Here is a 22,161-nt window from a genome sequence, read left to right as displayed (position 1 = left end):
AGGGAAAAGGACGCTGTCTCTGTCTGACACTCACATCGAGGATCTATAGGACCGTGGCTACTGATCCAGCGAGGAGGAAGTCGGGGAGACACTCGCCTCTGGGATTGACCCCATCCGAGGATATACTCTGCTGGTTTTTCATGATATGGAGGTAAGCGCTCTGTGAGCCCAGCTGTACACAAGAATTTTTTCATCACATGTGCACGGATGGATTGTCATCATTTGGGACATTTTTGATCACATCCCTTATCATCATAGGGATTTTGCCTCATTTGGTTATTCACTTCCTCTGATCATAGAGGATTGTTGATTTATATTTTGTATCATTCATTTAATTATCACAGGGTCACTGATGAATGTATCACTTTGGTGTATTTTTCTCTTTATATAAGAGATCTTTTTCACAGTGGACGTTTCACATTTATATTTATTTTTCATTTTCTATGTGCACCATTCATCAATTTTTTGCGCTCATCATTCACCTTATTCATATCATTTGTTTGTTGTTATTGCAATTTAGATTTGAGCAGCATTAATTTTTCACTTCACTTTGTATTGTTTAATTTTCCACCCCTCACTTTTGGAGTATTGGCTAGCGCTTCAGTTCCCCCCTTTGTATGTGTAAAATTAAGCTTCCTGTGCTTGGGTGCCATCACAGACACCACTCAGCAACAAGAAAACTCACAGGACAAACAAACAAAAATACACACACAACAAACAAACAAAAATACACACACAACAAACAAACAAAAAGCAAAACACACAAGCAGACAGCTACTACAAAGTCAAAAACAAACACCCAAAATACAAACACAAAATCCAAGCAGAAAAAAAAAAAAAAACACTTAGCAGAAACAATCAAACAAAAAATACACTTATCAGAAACAAACAACAACTACTATCTAATACTCCTCCAAAACTTCTCTATCACACACAACTCACCAACAAACACTGAGGCCGGGTACTCACGACCAAACATGTATGGTGAAAGCGGTCCGTCGGACCGTTTTCACCATACATGTCTGCCAGAGGGCTTCTGTACGATGGTTGTACACACCATCATACAGAAGTCCGCGCGTAAACAATACGCGGGGCGTGTCCGCGGTGTCGCCGCGTCGATGACGCGGTGTCGCCGCGACAATGACGCGGCGACGTGGGCGGCCCGCCTTTAAAATGCTTTTAAAAGTCCTTTAAAAGTCATTCGACGCATGCGAGGGACGGCGGGCGCCTGGACATGTACGGTAGGTCTGTACTGACGACCGTACATGTCCGAGCGGGCATAATTCCAGCGGACTGTTTTAAAACAAGTCCAGGAATATTTGTCTGCTGGGAAAAGGCCCGGCGGGCAAATGTTTGCTGGAATTCGGCCCGCTCGCGCCCACACACGACCAAACATGTCTGCTGAAACTGGCCTGCGGACCAGTTTCAGCAGACATGTTTGGTCGTGAGTACGGGGCCTGACAAACGTTCAGAGCAGAAGCAACTTGCTCTAGGAAGGGAACACAGGGAAATACTTTTGCAAGGGAAGTGTGTTTGACTGGGGCTATTTACACACAGGGCGATCCTCAAACTTAGTATGCTTGGCCTTTTACCTATCTCACTGATTGCGCCGAGCAAAGTTCTGCACATGCCCAGTGAGTGGCAGATTTGTGCGCGCATGCGCAGTACGGCCGGCCCTTCATTTGCATGGGGTCACGGCTCATTACAATGAAGCACGCCCACTTCCTTCCCACTTGCAATAACCCCGCCTTACACCTCGGAATTTAAGTTACGTAAGCGCAATTTTGTGCGCAAATGCGCTGTGGATACGGCACTTACGACACCAACTTGGGGTGCCGTAACTTAAATGACATAAGTTTTGAAAAACATATTTTTCGCCGCTGGCTGTGGATTTGGCCCTCTGAGCCTAGAATATTGCACCTTTTCACAATATTCAGATTTTCTGAGATTGTGGATTTGGGGTTTTCATGAGCTGTAAGCCCTAATCATCACAATTATGACAAATCACGGCTTGAACTATCTTGCTTTGCATGTAATGAGTTTATCTCATATATTAGTTTCACCTTTTAACCACTTCCCGCCCGGCCTATAGCCGATTTACGTCCGGGAAGTGGTTATGAAATCCTGACAGGACGTTCTAGAACGTCCTGCAGGATTTCATGCCGCGCGCGCCCGTGGGGGCGCGCATAGCGGCGATCGGTGATGCGGGGTGTCAGTCTGACACCCTGCATCTCCGATCTCGGTAAAGAGCCTCCGGCGGAGACTCTTTACCACGTGATCAGCCGTGTCCAATCACGGCTGATCACGATGTAAACAGGAAGAGCCGTCGATGGCTCTTCCTCACTCGCGTCTGACAGACGCGAGTAGAGGAGAGCCGATCAGCGGCTCTCCTGACAGGGGGGGTTCGCACTGATTGTTTATCAGCGCAGCCCCCCCTCGGATCGCCACACTGGACCACCAGGGTGGCTGGGCAAAAAAAAAAAAAATGCAAAAAATAAATAACAAAAAATGCAAAAAAAAGTCTAAAAAAGAAAAAAGATGCCAATCAGTGCCCACAAATGGGCACTGACTGGCAACCTGGCACAATCAGTGCTGCCCCACAGTGTCCATCAGTGCCACCCCAGTGTCCATCAGTGCCACCCCACAGTGTCCATCAGTGCCACCCCACAGTGCCCATCCATGCCCAGTGCCCACCTATCAGTGCCCATCTGTGCCACCCATAAGTATCCATCAGTGCCACCCATAATTGCCGCCCATGAGTGCCCATCTGTGCCGCCTATGAGTGCCCAGTGCCGCCCATGAGTGCCCATCAGTGCCACCTATGTGTGCCCATCAGTGCCGCCTATGTGTGCCCATCAGTGCCGCCTATGTGTGCCCATCAGTGCCACCTATGTGTGCCCATCAGTGCCGCCTATGAGTGCCCATCAGTGTCGCATACCAGCGCCGCCAATCAGTGCCACCTCATCTGTGCCCGTCAGTACTACCTCATCGATGTCCATCAGTGCCATCTCATCGGTGCCCATTAGTGCCGCCATATCAGTGCCCGTAATTGAAAGAGAAAACTTATTTACAAAAAAAATAACAGAAAAAAATAAAAACATTATTTTTTTTCCAAATTTTCAGCCTTTTTTTAGTTGTTTTTGCAAAAAAAAAAATCGCAGAGGTGATAAAATACCACCAAAAGAAAGCTCTATTTGTGGGGGAAAAAGGACGCCAATTTTGTTTGGGTACAGCGTCGCACGACCGCGCAATTGCCATTCAAAGTGCGACAGTGCTGAAAGCTGAAAATTGGCTTGGGCGGGAAGCTGCGTAAGTGCCTGGTATGGAAGTGGTTAAGTTAAGTGAAATAAATGAACTTTTGCACGATATTCTAATTTTTCAAATATCACCTGTATGTGAAAAGACACTTGGAGGAGGCAAGAGGTGCATCACTGCAGTTTAATGTGTCCAACAGTACCTTTCTCAAGGCAATACACATAGAAATCAACAGTGTCTAATATACACTAGTGATGGATGAACATCTGACGGGGCGGTTCGCGAATGCTATCCACAATCTTTCCCAAATGTTCGCGAACCGCAAGTTCGCGGCGGGCCCCATTGACTTAAATGGCAGGCAAACATTAAAAACCTGCAGGTCATTTTTCCACCACAAAATACTTACTAGCTGTGCACAAATAGTCCCACAACATGGACACTGACCTACCAGAAGTATTAAGCGAAAAACCGGATACAGAAGTAAGTGTCGGCCATTACAGGCCCCAAAAATTAGCCAACAGGCGTTCACCTGACAGCAAACAACTTTGTATTCTGTGGCTGGAGGTACATTAAGCTATTCACCGGATACAGAAGTAAGTGCCGCCCATTACAGGCCCCAAAATTAGCCTACAGGCGTTCACCTGACAGCAAACAACTTTGTATTCTGTGGCTGGTGGTACATTAGGCATTCACCAGATACAGAAGTAAGTGCCGGCCAGTACAGGCCCCCAAAATTAGCCCACTGGTGTTCACCTGACAGCAAACAACTTTGTATTCTGTGGCTGGTGGTACATTAGGCATTCACGGGATAAATAAGTGCAGGCCCAAAAAATTAGGCATTCAACGGACATAAAAGGCCTTTTATATCGCTGTATTTACCTAAGACAGGGACCATGAATTGTTATGGGTGGTGGCGGATATTTGTGGCCTGTCATTAGGAATTTGAATCAAACATGGTCTACTGGTCACATGTGTTGAATTCCTCCGAGATCCATGCCTCATTCATTTTTAGAAATGTGAGGTAGTCAACACTGTTGTGAGCTAGGCGAGTGTGCTTATCGGTCACGACCCCCCCCTGCTGTGCTGAACATCCTTTCGGACAGGACACTGGACGAGGGGCAAGCCAACAGTTCCATTGCAAATTGTGCAAGCTCTGGCCAGAGGTCAAGCCTGCCCACCCAATAGTCTAGGGGTTCATCACTTCTCTTTGCGTCCACATTGACCGTTAACCTGATGTAAAGCAGGAACAAAAATTGTCTCTGGACAGCCGCACTCTGAACAAATTGTAGCCTTTATTAAAAGAAGGACAGCACTACAAGTCACAGCAAAGTAAAATAAAACCCAACCCTGACGCGTTTCACACTGAAACTAGTGCTTAGTCAAGAATGACTGCGCATCGGAAATGTCTTCTGATGGATCGGAAAATAATTCCTGTGACTCAAGTGGAGGGTATATGGTGGTGGTGTTGGTGGTGAGCCACTCAATCAAGTCTGGTGCATCATTTGACGTAATCGAACGCACCTTGTGCCACTTCCCACTTTGGCTCCGGCCTGGTGCTCCTGCCCTACCCCTACCACCCCTGCGGAAGGGCCTGCCTCTTCCTCTGCCTGTCATTTTTTAAATGACCCTGTGACAAAATTCTCTAGAGAAGCGCAGTATATGTGGAAGAAGGTATATAACACCCTGCTTCAATCTGTCGTTTTGGGGGCCACTGGTTTATCGCAGAGGTAAAGTGTATAGCTGAGGTAAAGCAGCAAAACAGAAAAAAAATCATCAGTACCCAAATACACTATTATGAAAGTATATTTTTATATAACACCCCGCTTCAATCTGTTGTTTAGGGGGGCCACTGGTTTATCGCACCAGTTCTAAAACGTATTTTTCAGGAAATGTTGTCAATGTGTGTAGCAGAGGTAACGCAGTGAAAGAGGCAAAAATTCTGCAGTACCCAAATACACTATTATGAAAGTATATTTTTATATAACACAAAAAAAATCCAAAAGGAAAACACTGCGCTCTATATGAGTATGAATGGTATACACCAATAGTGAGTGTAAATACAATGAATGAATAGCTGCCAATACCAAAAATTTGGGATACAAAAATCAATAAAACATGTGGACTATATGGTACAGCGCTCAAAAAAATTGAAAAGTTTGTGACTGTGAACAGATCTTATACTGTATATGGCTATATTAGCAAAGTGAATAGTGAGACTTGTATCTAATACTAACAAATTAAAGTGAAAAAAACAATTGTGTCACAACTGAGTGAGAGTGCAAAAAAGATAAAGGAAAAAAGGAAGAAAAGTCCCACAGCATTAGATGAGTGAAAAATCAATCCTCATTATATAAAGATGTCTTTATGAAGTTATTCAAATCTTCATCCAAAAAAAAACAGGCAGAAGGATAGAGCAAACTTCATTCACCAGAAAGAGGCACCCAGGAGTAGTGTTCCAGTCTCCTTACCCTGTTAGTGTGACCACTATTACAGTGGTCTCAGCAAGCGTGGGGATTTTAGGTCTCCCTCCTGACCTTCTGTGGTATGCCTGGGGCAATGTTCGTTTATCTCAAATGATCAGAAAAGAGAGAAGAAGACCATAGCATAATATCAAAGTGTAAATTTTAATGGGCTAAAAAGCTATGCACTTACAAGACCATGGGAATAAATAGCGATGTAAACAGATCCGACTGTAATAGAGGTGCGGCGGCTTCACCTCCTTCTCCTGCCTGTGTATGCTCCGTGCTTCCCTGTTTGGAACGGCGTGATGACGTAAAGTCTGCAAGCCACACCTACGCATCTGGGATTGGCTGCGAATATATTTTTATATAACACCCCACTTCAATCTGTCGTTTTGGGGGGCCACTGGTTTATCGCACCAGTTATAAAACGTTTTTTTCAGGATTTTTTTTTAATGTGAGTAGCAGAGGTAACGCAGCGAAAGAGGCAACAATTCTGCAGTACCCAAATACACTATTAATAAAGTATATTTTTATATAACACCCAGGTCCAATCTGTTGTTTTGGGGGGCCACTGGTTTATCGCACCAGTTATAAAACTTTTTTTCAGGAAATGTTGTCAATGTGTGTAGCAGAGGTAACACAGTGAAATAGGCAACAATTCTGCAGTACCCAAATACACTATTATGAAAGTATAGTTTTATATAACACCCCGCTTCAATCTGTAGTTTTGGGGGGCCACTGGTTTATCGCACCAATTCTAAAACTTATTTTTCAGGAAATGTTGTCAATGTGTGTAGCAGAGGTAACGCAGCGAAAGAGGCACAAATTCTGCACACAGCAACCTCTCCCTACACTGACAAAAAGTATATTATAAGTGTATTACACCCCTATATACTGCACACAAAACAATAGTACACCTATACCAGTCCTTAAAAAGACTTTTGTGGAACTGTTAGTTAACGATTTGTGTCACAACATGTCTGTCCCTGCTCCGCACACAGCAACCTCTCCCTGCACTGACAAAAAGTATATTATAAGTGTATTACACCCCTATATACTGCACACCAAACAATATTACACCTTTACCAGTTCTTAAAGAGACTTCTGTGGACCTGTTAGGTAATGATTTGTGTCACTACAGTCTGTTCCTGCTCCGCACATAGCAACCTCTCCCTACACTGACAAAAAGTATATTATAAGTGTATTACACCCCTATATACTGCACACCAAACAATAGTACACCTATACCAGTCCTTAAAAGGACTTTTGTGGACCTGTTAGGTAACAATTTGTGTTACTACAGTCTGTCCCTACTCCACACACAGCAACCTCTCCCTACACTGACAAAAAGCAGAATGTATCACACCAGTTATAAAACTTTTTTTACGGTATCGTTTGTCACTGCGTGTAGCAAGAGGTAAAGCAGCAAAACAGAAAAAAAAATCTGCAGCAAAATACACCAGTCACAATGCTGCACAGTGCACAATACAAATCCACTATTCAAGTATATTATTGTCTTCCATATGTTATGCATTCTTGCTGTATTTGTTAAGGCTTTGCTATGGGCAACCCCAGATTGTCTTGTTTGGTACAGCTTTTTATTTTGTTTGTTTAAAACAGTGGGTGGTACTTTCAAAGCCAGGTTGTGGTTCAGATTTTGTATCAGTAGTGTATTTTAAACACATTGGGGGGATTTACTAAAACTGGAACACTCATAATCTGGTGGAGCTATCCATGGTAGCCAATCAGCTTCTAACTGCAGTTTGTTCAATTAAGCTAAGACAATAAAACCTAGAAGCTGATTGGTTTCTATGCAGAGCTGCACCAGATTTTGCATGTTCCAGTTTTAGTAACTCGCCCCCATTGCATGCTAGGTGGATTGTCTTGAGAAAAGTAGGCTTCACTCCATGGAAAAGGAAACCCGGTAAAAATCCAGTCAGTGTCTCTTTTTCTATTTGGATTTTCTTCATCTGTAGTTCACTCAGACATATTTTTCTAATATATATCTATATATAGAAATATCTATATATATACTGTATATACTGCAGTGACATAGCTAAGTCGCTTAAAACATAATTTGGCCTATTGCAAGGTGTGCTTGGAGTATTTTTTTTTTTTATAGAGTCATTTTTGTCTAGAGACAGCTCAATGGAATTGGTTTCATTAATATTGACAATGGTTGATTACAATTTTATCCAAAAGCCTCAATCTCTAAATCTCATTTATATCTCACCTTGACATATGTGATTGTCAAATGAATTATTCTAAGTTGATAACATTGGATATCATATCTGTAATGCATTCCCTGCCACCATTATTCAACACAGCACCAAAAGTAGGTAGTCACTTTACAGAATTTGGTATGCTGCATATGGTTATGTATTTATGACACTGTACTGCATTGAAAAAAAAATGTTAAGCAATTTTTTGTAAAGAAATAAAGATTTTTTTCACCTTTTAAGATGTATTTTTTTTTTTTTTTTTAGTAAGACATGCAAATAATTGTTTTATATAGCTATCTGTACACCCAGAACTGTTACCTTAAACAATTTATACAGGCAATTGTGTGGCGCTATATATTCAACCCTCATGCAATTTATTCAGGTACACATACTAAATGAATTTAGTAATGTCCAAAAAATCCATTACATTGATTACCAAATAATAAGTATTAACGTGCTCCAGTCTTGTGAAGAATTTTACCTGAAAAAGTGGACACTGTTCGAGCCCTTTCACACCAGCGGACTGTATGTCCGCTTTTTCATCCACCCGTTTACTGATAAAAAGGGACATACATGTATCCCTATGAGATAGCGGGTGTCAGCGGAACATCCCAACATCTCATTGGTGTCTGCAGACGGAGGAAAATCATTTTTCCATCCGTCTGCAGAGCAGATCGGGTGAACACGGACAGAGGGTCTGTGTTCATCCGATCACCCCATAGGGGAGATCTGACAGGGCGGTCCCTGTGCAGGGACCGCCCTGTCATCTGCCGACTCAGCGGGGATCAACGGAGCAATCCCCACTGAGCAATCGGATGAGACATGTACGGATCCTCGCGGGATCCGTACATGTGAAAGGGTCCTTCCCCAGAAACACAACATTCAGAAGATGTCAAGCTACTGTTACCCTTAAAAGGATATTTTAAAGGCTATTCAAGTCAGCACAGAGAACAATGTAATAATATGCTTAAAGTTGCCTCTTTTTAGCTGTCAAAGTGTTGACAAATAAACATTATGGTAGGGATAATGGTTTAATATTATAGACAAGAATGCGTGCTCATAGAATTGTACATGTTTATTATGGGTTTATAAAAATGAAGAATATGTGTATTGCAGTTCTCTGGGCTATTGCCTTGAACTGGAAATCGTCCACGGTCCCATTTGCTCAGGTTCTTTCTAGGATGGACAAAATCATGCTATCTGAGCAAATATTCCACAAACTTCACGATACTATCCATACCTATGATGCTAGGTGGAACCCTTGGTGGTTGTTGTGTTTCCAAGAATGACCTGGATTTTTATGTTTGTGTCTGCTTTGTCTGAATATGACTTTGTTTGGTTTGTTCTCTTACACCTTTCTTTTTTATTTATTTCTTTTTGCTCTTTGTTTTTTTCTATTTTTTTTTTTTTTTTGTTCTTATCTTTGGTTTGCATATGAATGATGTATTAGCACCTGCGTACGCATGATCTGTGACTGATGTTCATTTTATGATGTCATTTATTAGTAAATTTTTTATGATTGTCTATAATGGCCTGTTATCTGACTAATGATGTTTTCTCTGTTGGGATTTTCCTGATGTCATTTGATAAGTATTATGATACGCATTGCTATATTGTACTGTAAACCCCTGTGTTTTTATTTTTATTTCAATAAAAACGTATATTTACAGTCAAAAAATAAAATAAAAATTAAGAATATAATATACTGAAATGTCATCTGTAAAAAAAATGATTGATTAAAAAGGATGTTAGTAGGTTTTGTATAAATAAGTATTAATATACCATATAATAACCTCCCTGGCGGTATGATTATTTCAGATTTTGGGTGCTGAAAGCAGTACTATTATTTTGCAAGGACATTTAGCGTTTTACATTGTAGGCCTGTAATTCTTAGGAATAACTCACTTAAATCTGTCTAAACAAGAGTCTAGTAGACATCTCGGGTATGAAAAGGTTTGAAAAACAAAATCATAAATTATAATATAATAAATAATTATAAATAATTATAACAAATAATAATATAATTATAATAAAAATTATTCAATAATGTAATCAACTCAAAATCACTGAAATTTGCTCAGTTGCAGAGTTGTCGCTGTCATTACTTTTATTTTTTTATTATGAATTTCCCCACAAATCGCTAACGCTCAATTCTGCAAGTGATTATAATTTATTATCGCTGTTTTCTAGCTGGTCTAAAATCACTTTTGAGATAAAGGGACACTTTTTGGTTGCTATGGACAATCTACAGTTTGCAGGCAGAAAGAACAGTTTTTATTATATAAAAGTACATGCAGTACACTGGGCAGACCACTAGGGACAAAGGGGGTGTGTATTTTTCACATACAGTACTGTAATCTGTAAGATTACAGTATACTGTATGTATTGTGTTTATTTACTTTTTTGAAAATGGTGTCGTTCTCCGCCCCCGTGCTCGATCACACAGCGCAGCGGCATCGCAGGATCCAGGGACAAGGTAAGTAAACCATGCCTGTTGCTGCTGCGAGGCAATCCCGAGTCTGGCTCGGGGTTACCGCTTTTGGTAATGAAATTTAACCCCCGAGCCAGGGGGTTAAGATCCAAAGGAGAATAAAGACTGTGAAATACATAAATAATCTGACAAAACTTCAGTTTTTAAATATATACCGTATATATATATATATAAAAAATTAAATGTTGTCTTGAGTATACACTTAATAGCAGCATGCAAGCCACTTTCCTATATTAAAATACACTCAAAGGTGTTAAACGGTATACTCAAAAAGGCACTATAAACTTACCTCTTTACAAAGCATAAGTAAGACCTTAAATTAAACATTCAATTTATTTTTCAGCACCTTTTTTTTTCAGTTCACAAAAAAGATCTTGTAGAATTGGAAAGAGTGTAGAAAAGGGGAACTAAATTAATAAAGGCCATGGAGGGTCAGAATAGATATACTAAAAGCTAATAGGCTGTTCACTTTGTAAGGGGATTTTCTAATAGCTTAGTAGTGAATGAAGTGGAGCTCTGCTCACTGAACTCCATGCAAATATTTACTAAAAGCAAATACACTGTTCACTTTACAAGGGAATTTTCCAATAGCTTAGTAGTGAATCAAGTGAAGCTCTGCTGACTTGCTTCATCCAATCATGTGCAAGCAAGAGTACTGTTTTCTTGTGCGTGATTGGGTATTCTTTGCAAAGTGAATTTTCACCACTTTCCCTAATCTAAAGGAAAAGTATTTTGAAAAGTGATACTTCCCTTGCAAAGTGAACAGAATATTTTCCTTTAGTAAATTAACTCAAATGTATTATGCTCTGAGAAGACATAATTGCTTTGTATAATATAGTAGAAAGTGTAAAAAAACTGTACGTTTTTGGAAAGGATTTTTTATTGTATAAGCTTCTTTCGGGGGTCTGGAAACTATTTTAATCTCATTTAAAGAAATTGAGTCCTGCTTAATTTTTTTCTATCAACACAATCTCCTGCGCTTGGAGGCTTAGTCTATAGGTAGGTGGTGCAGCCAACCCTTTGGATAAAATGTGGAATGCCAATGGTCTTGCTGCTCTCCTCAGAACAATAGGTGTATCCTTAGAACTGAAACATATAAAGAAGAAAGGAAGGTGCTCCGACCTTGTGCATTACAGCAGTGTAACAGCAGTAGTCATACTCACAAAATAAACTTGATACAAAGGCTTGTCAATACGCCAGCAAATGGAGCAGTGTCTCTAGACACCTGTAGTCTGGACCGGATTTTGGGGGGAACAGATGGCATCATAAACAACTTATGCGTTTCGAGAGAGGACCCCCTATCTCAGAGACTTTCACCGCTTTGGCTCTGAGGAAGAGGGTCCTCCCTCAAAATGCATAAGTCATTTGCGATGCCATCTGGCCCCCCCCAACATCCGGTCCAGTTTGCAGGTGTCTAGAGACACGGCTCCATTTGCTGGTGGTATATTGACAAGCCTTTGTATCATGTTTGTTTGTGAGTATGACTACTACTTTTACACTTTTTAACCACTTAAGCCCCAGACCATTTCGCTGACCAAAGACTAGAGCATTTTTTGCGATTCGGCACTGCGTCACTTTATCTGACAATTGCGAGGTCGTGCAACGTGACTCCCAAACAAAATTGACATTCTTTTTTTTTCCCCACAAATAGAGCTTTCTTTTGGTGGTATTTGATCACCTCTGCGGTTTTCATTTTTTGCGCTATAAACAAAAATAGAGCGACAATTTTTAAATAAAAGCAATATTTTTTTCTTTTTGCTATAATAAATATCCCCAAAAAATCTATAAAAAATGAATTTTTCCACAGTTTAGGCCGATACTTATTCTTCTACATATTTTTGGTAAAAAAAAATCGCAATAAGCGTATATTGATTGGTTTGCGCAAAAGTTATAGCATCTACAATAGAAGTAGTTCTATGGCAAAAAAAATCCAAAAGGAAAACACTGCGCTAGATAAAATAGTGAATGTTATGCACCAATGATGAGTGATGTATTATTAATAGGCTGCCAGTACCAAAAAACTTGTGATTCCTAAACATGTGTAATATACAGTACAGCGCTCAAAAGAAACATGTGAAAAAGATCTCAAATAAATTGAAATGATCTTAAATATAACGATGAAAATGGGTGATGAATGAGAAAAAATTCTCACAGTGGCAATTCATGTAAGGAGGCCAGTGAAAGTGACACAAAAAAACATGTATGAATAAAGAAAAAGACCCACTATATTGAATATATAGAGGAACATAAGAAAAATCAGTCCTTGCAGGATGAATCAGTCCTTATGGGGTTAAATCCACATGAACACCCAAAAAAAGAGGTTGAAGGATAGGGAGAACTTCATCTACCAGGAAGGCACCCAGAAGTGGTATTGCAGTCTCCTTACCCTATCAATGTGACCAACGTTACAGTGATCTCAGCAAACCTGGGGATTTTAGCCCTCCTTCCGGACCCTGTGGGATGTGTGAGGTGGTATCTGTTGTCTTTTGTTGTTCTAAAGAAGTAGTTGTTTGCTGTCTATGGCAGTTCTATGGCATTTGTATTTCTATATTGTTTTTTTTACTAGTTATGGCGCCGATCTGTGATTTGTATCATGACTGTGACTTTATGGTGGACACATCAGACACTTTTGACACATTTTTTGGGACCATTGTCATTTTTACAGCGATCAGTGCTAGAAAAATGCACTGATTACTGTGAAAATGACACTGGCAGTGAAGGCGTTAACTACTAGGTGGAGCTGAAGGGGTTAAGTGTGTCCTAGGGAGTGATTCTAATTGTTGAAGGGCGTGGGTACGAGTGACACGTCACTGATCGTTGCTCCTGATGAGAGGGAGCAGACGATCAGTGACAGTGTCACTAGACAGAATTGGGAGGTGCTTGTTTACATTTGCCTCTCCTCGTTTTGCAGCTCTGTGACCCGATCGCAGGACACCGATGGACATCGAGTCAGCGCGGGCCCTCACGGCGGGAATTTCAAAGTGACATATATATACGTTACTTTGCCCAGCCGTGCCATTCTGCCGATGTAAATGTACAGGAGCCGGTCCTTAACCGGTTAATAAATTATATCTTTGGTAATGCACAAGGTCAGGGTACCCTCCTTTCTTCTTTATATGTTATTTTTTTTTGTCTTCTGGATTAACTGGAAATCACCACATTGTTAAGTGCACCACATCCTCAATTCACTTGTTGTGAATAAATAGAACTAGAAATTATACAATCCAAATTGTATTTCATGTGGAAACCTACTAGGTTTCTTCCTGTTAAAGTCTGTACAATATTTCTGACTATTGACTGAAAAAATACAGTACTCCCTCTTAATTTGCTGTGCATTGACTGTACAATATGCATCAGAATTTGTATCAGAATAGTAGACACATTAAACACACTTTTTTTTATTTGTATATATCACACAGATGCTCCACTTCATAGGCAGGGTCAGGACACCTCCAGGCATGTTATATAATGGAGGTTAGCATTTTTAATGTTTCTCTATAGACATTACTAAAATCACTGCTCCCTGTCCATCTTAATATTTTTTTTGTTTTTTCTTTGGTACCCCCAGGAGATTGCCTAATCCCCCCCATGTCACCTGTTTGACAATCCCTTGCCTTTTATATCAGAAAATGGCAAGAACAGTTTTTCATCTTCTGGTTCCCATTGACTTCAGTGGGGTTCAGATTTGGCATTTGAACTTTAGTTATGCTTTCCAAAACCTGTCCAAAACAAACCCAGGTACATTTGTCTCATCACTATTAGCCTTGAACATGACCATAATTGATTTTCAAGAATCAGTCCCCATAGACTTCAATAGGGTTTACATTGAAGTTCACAATTTTAAGACTTCATGATTGGTTCAACAATCATCTGCTTATACTTTGCAACAGCTACACAATACCACTTTAAGGTTGAATATATTTTAGTCCGTGAGTTGCACACAGCAACCTTGTATTCCATGAATGTTAAAAAATATTTCTTGTGGTAACCTTGTCCTTTTTTGTAACATAACTGGTATTTGGTAATTCATTTTGTAAAACCTCAGCAGACTTTGAAACAAAAAAGGTCCCAAGTAAAATAAATAAGGTTCCATCTCAGTGATGACAAGTGACTTTTAAATTATAAATACATGCTGCGTGGCTTTTTAACTTTCGGAAGCCCTTTTCATTACAAAGAAAATACACACAGTGTTTTGCAATCTACTGAACATGTTCCAACTGAATGCTTGTAGTGCCCAAATGGTAGACTAAACTTATTATCATTTTGTCAGCTAAAGAAAATGGGAAAAATAGAGATATTTAAACCCTTTGTGATAGTGTGCATTTTTGCAACTGTATGTTTATGTCAGTGTAATGGAAACCAGAAAAATGGAAGGTAAACTAAATCTATCCATATATTCATTTGTTTAATTATGCCAGATAGATATAATAATGTAAAACAAAGACTTCCAACAAATTACAGACTTAAAACAAAACAAAAAAAAAATCAGTTACATGTTGTACAAATCAATTCTAAGGACCCCATTATCAGTTTTTGTTTTATTAACCACTTAATTACCAGCCTGTAATAAATACCCTTTCATTACTAGGCAGTTTTAGTGCTGCAATAGTTTGAATGACAATTATTATATAAACATATACTATTATATAAAGGGAAAAAGACTAAACATTTTGAAAATAAAATCTGTTTTATGTCCTGTTGTAAAATATTTCACATACAAATTCCAGGACAGTATGAAACCCCCCAAATGACTATTGTTTGGAAATTATACACTATGGGGTTGATTTAATAAATCTGGAGATTGCAAATATGGTTCAGCTCTGCATAGAAATCGATCAGCTTCCAGTAGTTCTTTTTTGTCAGAGCTTAACAAGCTGAAGTTAGAAGCTGATTGGCTACAATGCAAAGCTGCACTAGATCTTGCACTCTCTACTTTTAGCAAACCAACCCCTATGATTTCCTGTTTTCCACTTTGGGGAAATGAAAAAGCATGTTGCTATTAAAGTGGTTAAAACATCAAGCATGGTAATGGTGCATTCGATACAGTACATTATCACATGTACGGTTATCCTTATAATATAGGATGTATATAGCGCCAACAGTTTCTGCAGTACTTTACAAAATGGAGGGAGGCAGTACAGTTAAAATACAACAATCTACAAGCTTGCAATCTAAAAGGAAGGGCCAAGTGATACAAAAGGTAGTAACTGTGGGAACTGATGGAAAAAGTAGAAATACAGTTTATTAGTTAGAGGTAAGATAGTAAAGGCTGCAATGTGCTCCAGCAGGCTCTTGACACATCACATCCCCCCGCTGGATGTGATGGGTTGGCACCACACATAGCTGGTTTGGAGGATTATCTCCATGGCTAACACGTTGAGCATGTGCGAACACCAATGCACATTGGTCATGCACTGGCGTAGGGGCTTCTGTATCAGAAGATTTTCCATTTGCCCATGTAAGAATCCCTGAGCGCCACACACTCTGGACCATTTGGAGTACCTAATATCAGGTGAAATTACCTATTTATGTGCTTTTTTTTTTTTATTTTGTTTTGTCATTTTAACACTAATGGATTCTGCGGTTTATCTCTGATGAGGTATCATTACAATATGGTGCTATTATTTAACCACTTGACCACTGGGCACGAAAACCCCCTTAATCACCAGACCAATTTTCAGCTTTCGGTGCTCTCACAATTTGAATGACAATTACTCAGTCATACAACATTGTACCCGTCTGAAATTTTTGTCCTTTTTTTCACACAAATAGAGCTTTCTTTTGGTGGTATTTGATCACCTCTGCGGTTTTTATTTTTTGCGCTATAAAAGAAAAAAGACTGAAAATTCTGTAAAAATTTAAAAAAAATTCTAGTTTCTGTCATATTAGCGGGTTATTTCTCACTCATACTACAAATTACACCCCAAAACACATTCTGCTATTCCTCCTGAGTATGGCGATACCACATGTGCGAGACTTTTACACAGCGTGGCCACATAGAGAGGCCCAACATGCAGGGAACACCATCAGGCGTTCTGGAGCACCCAGGCCAATTCTGACATTTCTCTCCTACATGTAAAAATCATCATTTATTTGCTAAAAAATTACATAGAACCCCCAAACATTATATATGCTTTTTTTTTTCAAAGACCCTAGAGAATACAATGGCGGTTGTTGCAACTTTTTATCTTGCACGGTATTTTCGCAGCAATATTTTGAACGCGTGTTTTTAAAAAAAAAACTGTTTTGTGCTTAAAAAAAAAAAACAGTAAAGTTAGCCCAATGTTTTTGCATACTATGAAAGATGAAGATACGCTGAGTAAATAGATACCTAACATGTCACCCATCAAAATTGCACACGCTCGTGGAATTGCGCCAAACTTCGCTACTTAAAAATCCCCATAGGCGACGTATTGCAAGGTATTGGAGTATTGGGGTATTGTGGAGTATTGGGGTATTGTGGAGTATTGAGGGTATTGCGGAGTATGGGGGGTATTGCAGAGTATGGGGGGTATTGCACAGTATGGGGGGTATTGCAGAGTGTGGGGGGTATTGCAGAGTGTGGGGGGGGTATTGCACAGTATGGGGGGTATTGCAGATTGTGGGGTGTATTGCAGAGTGTGGGGGGTATTGCAGAGTGTGGGGGGTATTGCAGAGTGTGGGGGGGTATTGCAGAGTATGGGGGGGTATTGCAGAGTGTGGGGGGTATTGCAGAGTGTAGGGGGCGCGCGAGTGAAGGATTCTGGGAGGACGTCCCAGGGACGTCCTCCCAGAATAACTCCACCGCGCTGTAGCAGTATTTTCGCTATGGCGCGGTGGAAAAGCGGTTAATATGATTTACCCAATAAGCACTGATTCTGTGTTTTTTATTTTCACCAAATTTTTCCCATTTTGTTGAACCCTTTGGGTCCACTTGGCTTCCTAGTAATATAGGGGGATATAATCCTAATTGATGAACTGCACTATATTGAGTTGTTAAGCCCCAGGTATATTTATTACCCTTACTTTTATACACTTTTGTTTCCTTCACTTCAGACCTCCCCTTGATACACTCCAGGGCCTTTCTGGGGGACCAGGCAGTGTAGTTTAATTGATTGGCGATGGTGGATGATGATCAATTGAATTGAATTTAATAGTGGCTTCTCTTGGTGTTACGTACTTGCTGGATGGTACGCAATCTATTGAATTTCTATAATTTTTGTATTTTCTGTCTATCATTGTACATATTTTTTTTACAAATATTAATTTTATTGTAGAATAATTGTGCCATCCTTCTTCTACCTTACCACTGTTGAAAAAAAAAATCTGAAATGCGTGGGGATAAAGAGGATATCTACTAATACCAAGTCTTTGTCTGCTTACAGAGTATTCAGCCGTTGAGTAAACAATTTTTTTACATACATATAATATGTTGTTGCCTATTTGTATATTTTAAAATAATGTTATAACGTACTGATGTCCTTTTTTTCCTAGTATTATGATTTTCAGTCCCATTTTGTGGGGGTATCTCCTTTTGTACATAAACAGAGGGTGTGTGTGTGGGGGGGGGGGGAGGCAGTGAAGGGGATAATGTACAGATCACAAACAATTGAAGAATAAAGATGACAAGGTTAATCTACAGCAGGGATCCTCAAACTACGGCCCTCCAGCTGTTGTAGAACTACACATCCCATGAGGCATTGTAACACACTGACATTCACAGACATGACTAGGCATGATGGGAATTGTAGTTCCTGAACAACTGGATGGCCATAGTTTGAAGATCCATGATCTACAGGATAAGTGAGGTGAAGAAGCAAATATGCATGTCACACAGAGACAGCATTAACATGGGATGCACAGCAGAGCAGGGTCATGAAGGGGTTAACAAACCCCACAAGCACTTCCAAATCCTCCCCATAAATATGATGATGATCCACTGAATCACAAATCTTCATTCAGAAAAAAACAGCTGGGGATGCTGGGTGGCGGCAGGTGTTGGCATTACATACGGAGGATAGAATAAGATAGAGCCATCAGGGGATGTATGGAAGTTATGATTGGATCTTGTTTGACCCTATAAAACATGGACCACTTTATGTTATGCTTGTGATATTGGACTACATTGTTGTCTCCCCTATCACTGATAATCTATCTGGGACCAGCTGAATATAGTCATTACATTTTTCTTAAAGAGATATCACCGTTGAGGATGTGGATTTTATTTATGTCTCTGTGTCTGCTCATCAGACTTTTTATGGTGCTCTGGCCCTGCCACTGCTTTTTTCTTCTTACTCTCTTTTGTCCTGTTGAAGCCACATTACTGCAAAACACATTGACATACTTCTAGATTTTGAAGAGCCTGGTTGTACACTACATTATAATACTGCTTTTCTATGCACTAGGCTCAGGTTCATTAGCCCTGATCCAGTAGAGGGTATCTTAGAAATATAGAAACATAGAAAAATAATAGCAGAAAAATACACAGTAGCCCATTTTTTTGTACTTTGTTTGTTTTTTGGGGGTTTGTTTTTGGTTTATTTTTGTTTATTTCATTAACTTTATTGTCTGAGTATAGATCTATGCTTGTCCCAAGCATGCTATAAGACATTTACTGTTGACTTCCTCGCTACCTTTGCTGGTATTTATTCCAAGCATCAACTACCCTTTCAGTAAAATAATACTTTATGAGATTTATTTTTAACTTTCCTCCAGTTAGATTGAGGTGATGTCCCTGTGTTCTTGATTTAGGTTTCAGATTTAAAAAAGTGCCCCCCTGAAACATATTCATCCCATTGATGCATTTAAAGGTTTCAATAATGTCTCCCCTTTCCTTTCTTTCCACCAGACTGTACAGCCATGGCCAAACGTTTTGAGAAAGACACAAATATTCATTTTCTCAAAGTCTGCTGCCCCAGTTTTTATGATGGCAATCTGCATACACTCCAGAATGTTATGAACAGTGATCAGATGAATTGAAAGTCCCTCTTTGCCATGAAAAATAACTTAATCCCATAAAAAAATGCATTTTTGAAGAAGTCTTTAGGGCGCCCAAGAAAGTCAAGCAAGCACCAGGGTTGTCTACTTCAGGTGATTCAACTGCCGGATCATGGTGCCACCAGTGCAGAGCTTGCTCAGGAATGGCAGCAGGTAGGTGTGAGTGCACCTGCACGTACAGTGGGGCAAAGACTTTTGAAGGATGACCTGGTGTAGTAATGGGCCAGAATTTCAGCTTGAACATCGGGTGATCGGCCATTCGACGAATACCGAACATTATGGGGCATTTGTGGCAAATTCGACCACCACAGAAAGTCCCATAATGCACTGCAAAGGGCGGGGAGCGGCCATCTCAGCGGCTCGTTGAGAGGCTGAGACTGCCATCGGTCCAGGCAGCTGGCTGATCCAGACTTCCTAAATTGGGATGATATGCTGCCTTGACTAATTGCAGTGACGTCAGTGGAGAGCAGACTTCAGACCGATCTCCACTGAAAACGGGTCACAGGAGTGCAAAACAAATTGCACTCCTGTGACCCTTAGGAGAAGCACAGACTAAAAAGCTCAGGCTAGGCTTCTCCTTTAACACTAGCAGGGGTGACTAAAATGATCAGCTTTTATTAATTCATGCAAAACATGCATAAACTATTTTTGTATGAAAATGAAAGTCCACTCCCAAAAGAGGGTTCCACTAAGGGGCCAATGTAGAATATTGTGTGGAAATGAAATGCCACTGTTCCACGTGTTTTAGTCTCAACCACCTCAGATCAGGACTAGTGCAAGGACTTTTGACACCCTAGGCGAAACCTCATTTTGCCACCCCCTTTGCTCCACCCCTGACTCTACCCCCTTTGCCCTGCCCATGTATACCCCATTTTTTAATGAAATGCCCATCACCTTTCAGCCTTACCAGCATCCATCAACTGCAGCCTCACCAGCGCCCATCAACTGCAGACTATCAGTGCCCATCAATGAATTTTTGCTTGCTTCCATTAATTCTGGAGTCGGGATACAGTCCTCCATCACTATGTGTGAATGGAGCGGCGGCTGCCTGCTGATGCTGAGACTTAATTGCTAACATCAGAGTGAAGAGAGTAGGAAGACTAGTGGCCGGGCGTCCTAGGCAGCAGTGCCTAGTTTGCCGAGTTATAGCACTGGCCCTGCCTCAGATATAGATACATGAATTCCCTTAACGGATAACCAGGATCCAGATTATAAAGGATCACTAGTGCAGGTTGCACCAAATATGAATCACACCAGGTTACAGTAACACCTCCACACCTACCAGGTCCTCCACTGGCTGTTTAGAAAGCGCTATTCTCCTCAGTAAGATCCAAAGGAAAATGCAAAGGACCATAAAGTAATAGTACTAAAAACAGCAATTTATTTCATGCAAATATACTCAGCATCTCAGGGTATGAAAACCTCACAGACACATGCTACGGTACACCAGCAGGTGTGATGACATCATAGGCCACTACCCCTTCTACTTGTTTCATCTATACAAGGAACATCCTCAGGGGACATAAAGAAGAAGTTTCATTTTTACACAAGATAAGTTATATCATTTAGTTTGTATCCGTAGTGTTAATTTAAGTTTTTCCTTTTATTGGTGTACCAATAGTGCACAATGTGTATAACATTTCTCTTTCTCGTTGAATATCTTCAGGAATTATTATCTGTTTGGTTTTTCTTCTGCTAATTATACCAACTCCTCTTGCTATATTTATCTCAAAATGTGCTTATATAATGTAATCTGTTGGAATATCTACTAAGGTTTATGTACTTATATGTATAAGTACAATTATTTTGTTTTGCTGCAAACTTCAGTAAAAATAATGGTGTCTGGTCTCTTTCTTTTCACAATAAAAAAATGTTTGTAAAAAAACAGAAACAAAAAACACAATAACTGATTGGTAGGGTTCTTCGTGGGAAAATCCATATAATCAGGGACCAGCACACTGACAGGTTTTCCACTATTAGTTTAACAGATCTTTAAATGAACAAAAAAATACTACCTCTTGGGAACATACTGTATCTTGTCAATTTTTATTAACTTGTACTACTATGTCCTCATTCTAAGAGCAAAAATGTGGCTTTTATAATCATCTTCAAACATAGCCCCCAAATAATGTTTGCAAATCAAACTGCTGGAGAGAAAAGGCAACACTTTGGTTAATAAACAGCTGCAATTATACCCTGGAAAATATGCTCAGGTAGAGAGAAATTAGTCATTTAAATGAACCATAAATTAAGATCAACCTAATTTCAGTCTATTAAAATGGAAAGCACATTATCTCACATTCAAAAGCAGTTGATGTAAATGGAACAAATTCAGGAAATTTTGAAGTGTGCTGTGATTTTTCATTTGCATACTTATCCAATGTGGAAGGGAATGGAGCTAAAAAGGGGAGAACAGACGGAACAATAATTAGTTATGTAAATAATGTGGCATTCTTGTTTATAATTAGTTGAAGAATAAAATAAAATGCATGCATGTCAGAGGACTAATTTTCATATGCAAATTAACAATCAAAATTATAAACAGTAATATGCGGTTAGGGAACGTGTGGCATTTTTAATTTATTAACAGAAGTGCTATTTTAGGCTGATTTTGTCAGACATGAGAAAGTGCTAGATGTTTCTAGACTTGTATCCATCTAAAAAGATAGAAACATAAAAAGAATAGTCTTGTTAGTCGTTTTTATGAATTAGATGAAGATGAATCTGCATAACTTTAACATAAAATGTTATAAAT

This window comes from Rana temporaria, chromosome 1, assembly GCF_905171775.1.
Source record: "Rana temporaria chromosome 1, aRanTem1.1, whole genome shotgun sequence".
Taxonomy (NCBI): Eukaryota; Metazoa; Chordata; class Amphibia; order Anura; family Ranidae; genus Rana; species Rana temporaria.
The sequence above is the reverse complement of the archived record's forward strand: the minus strand, read 5'-3'. Positions refer to the sequence as shown.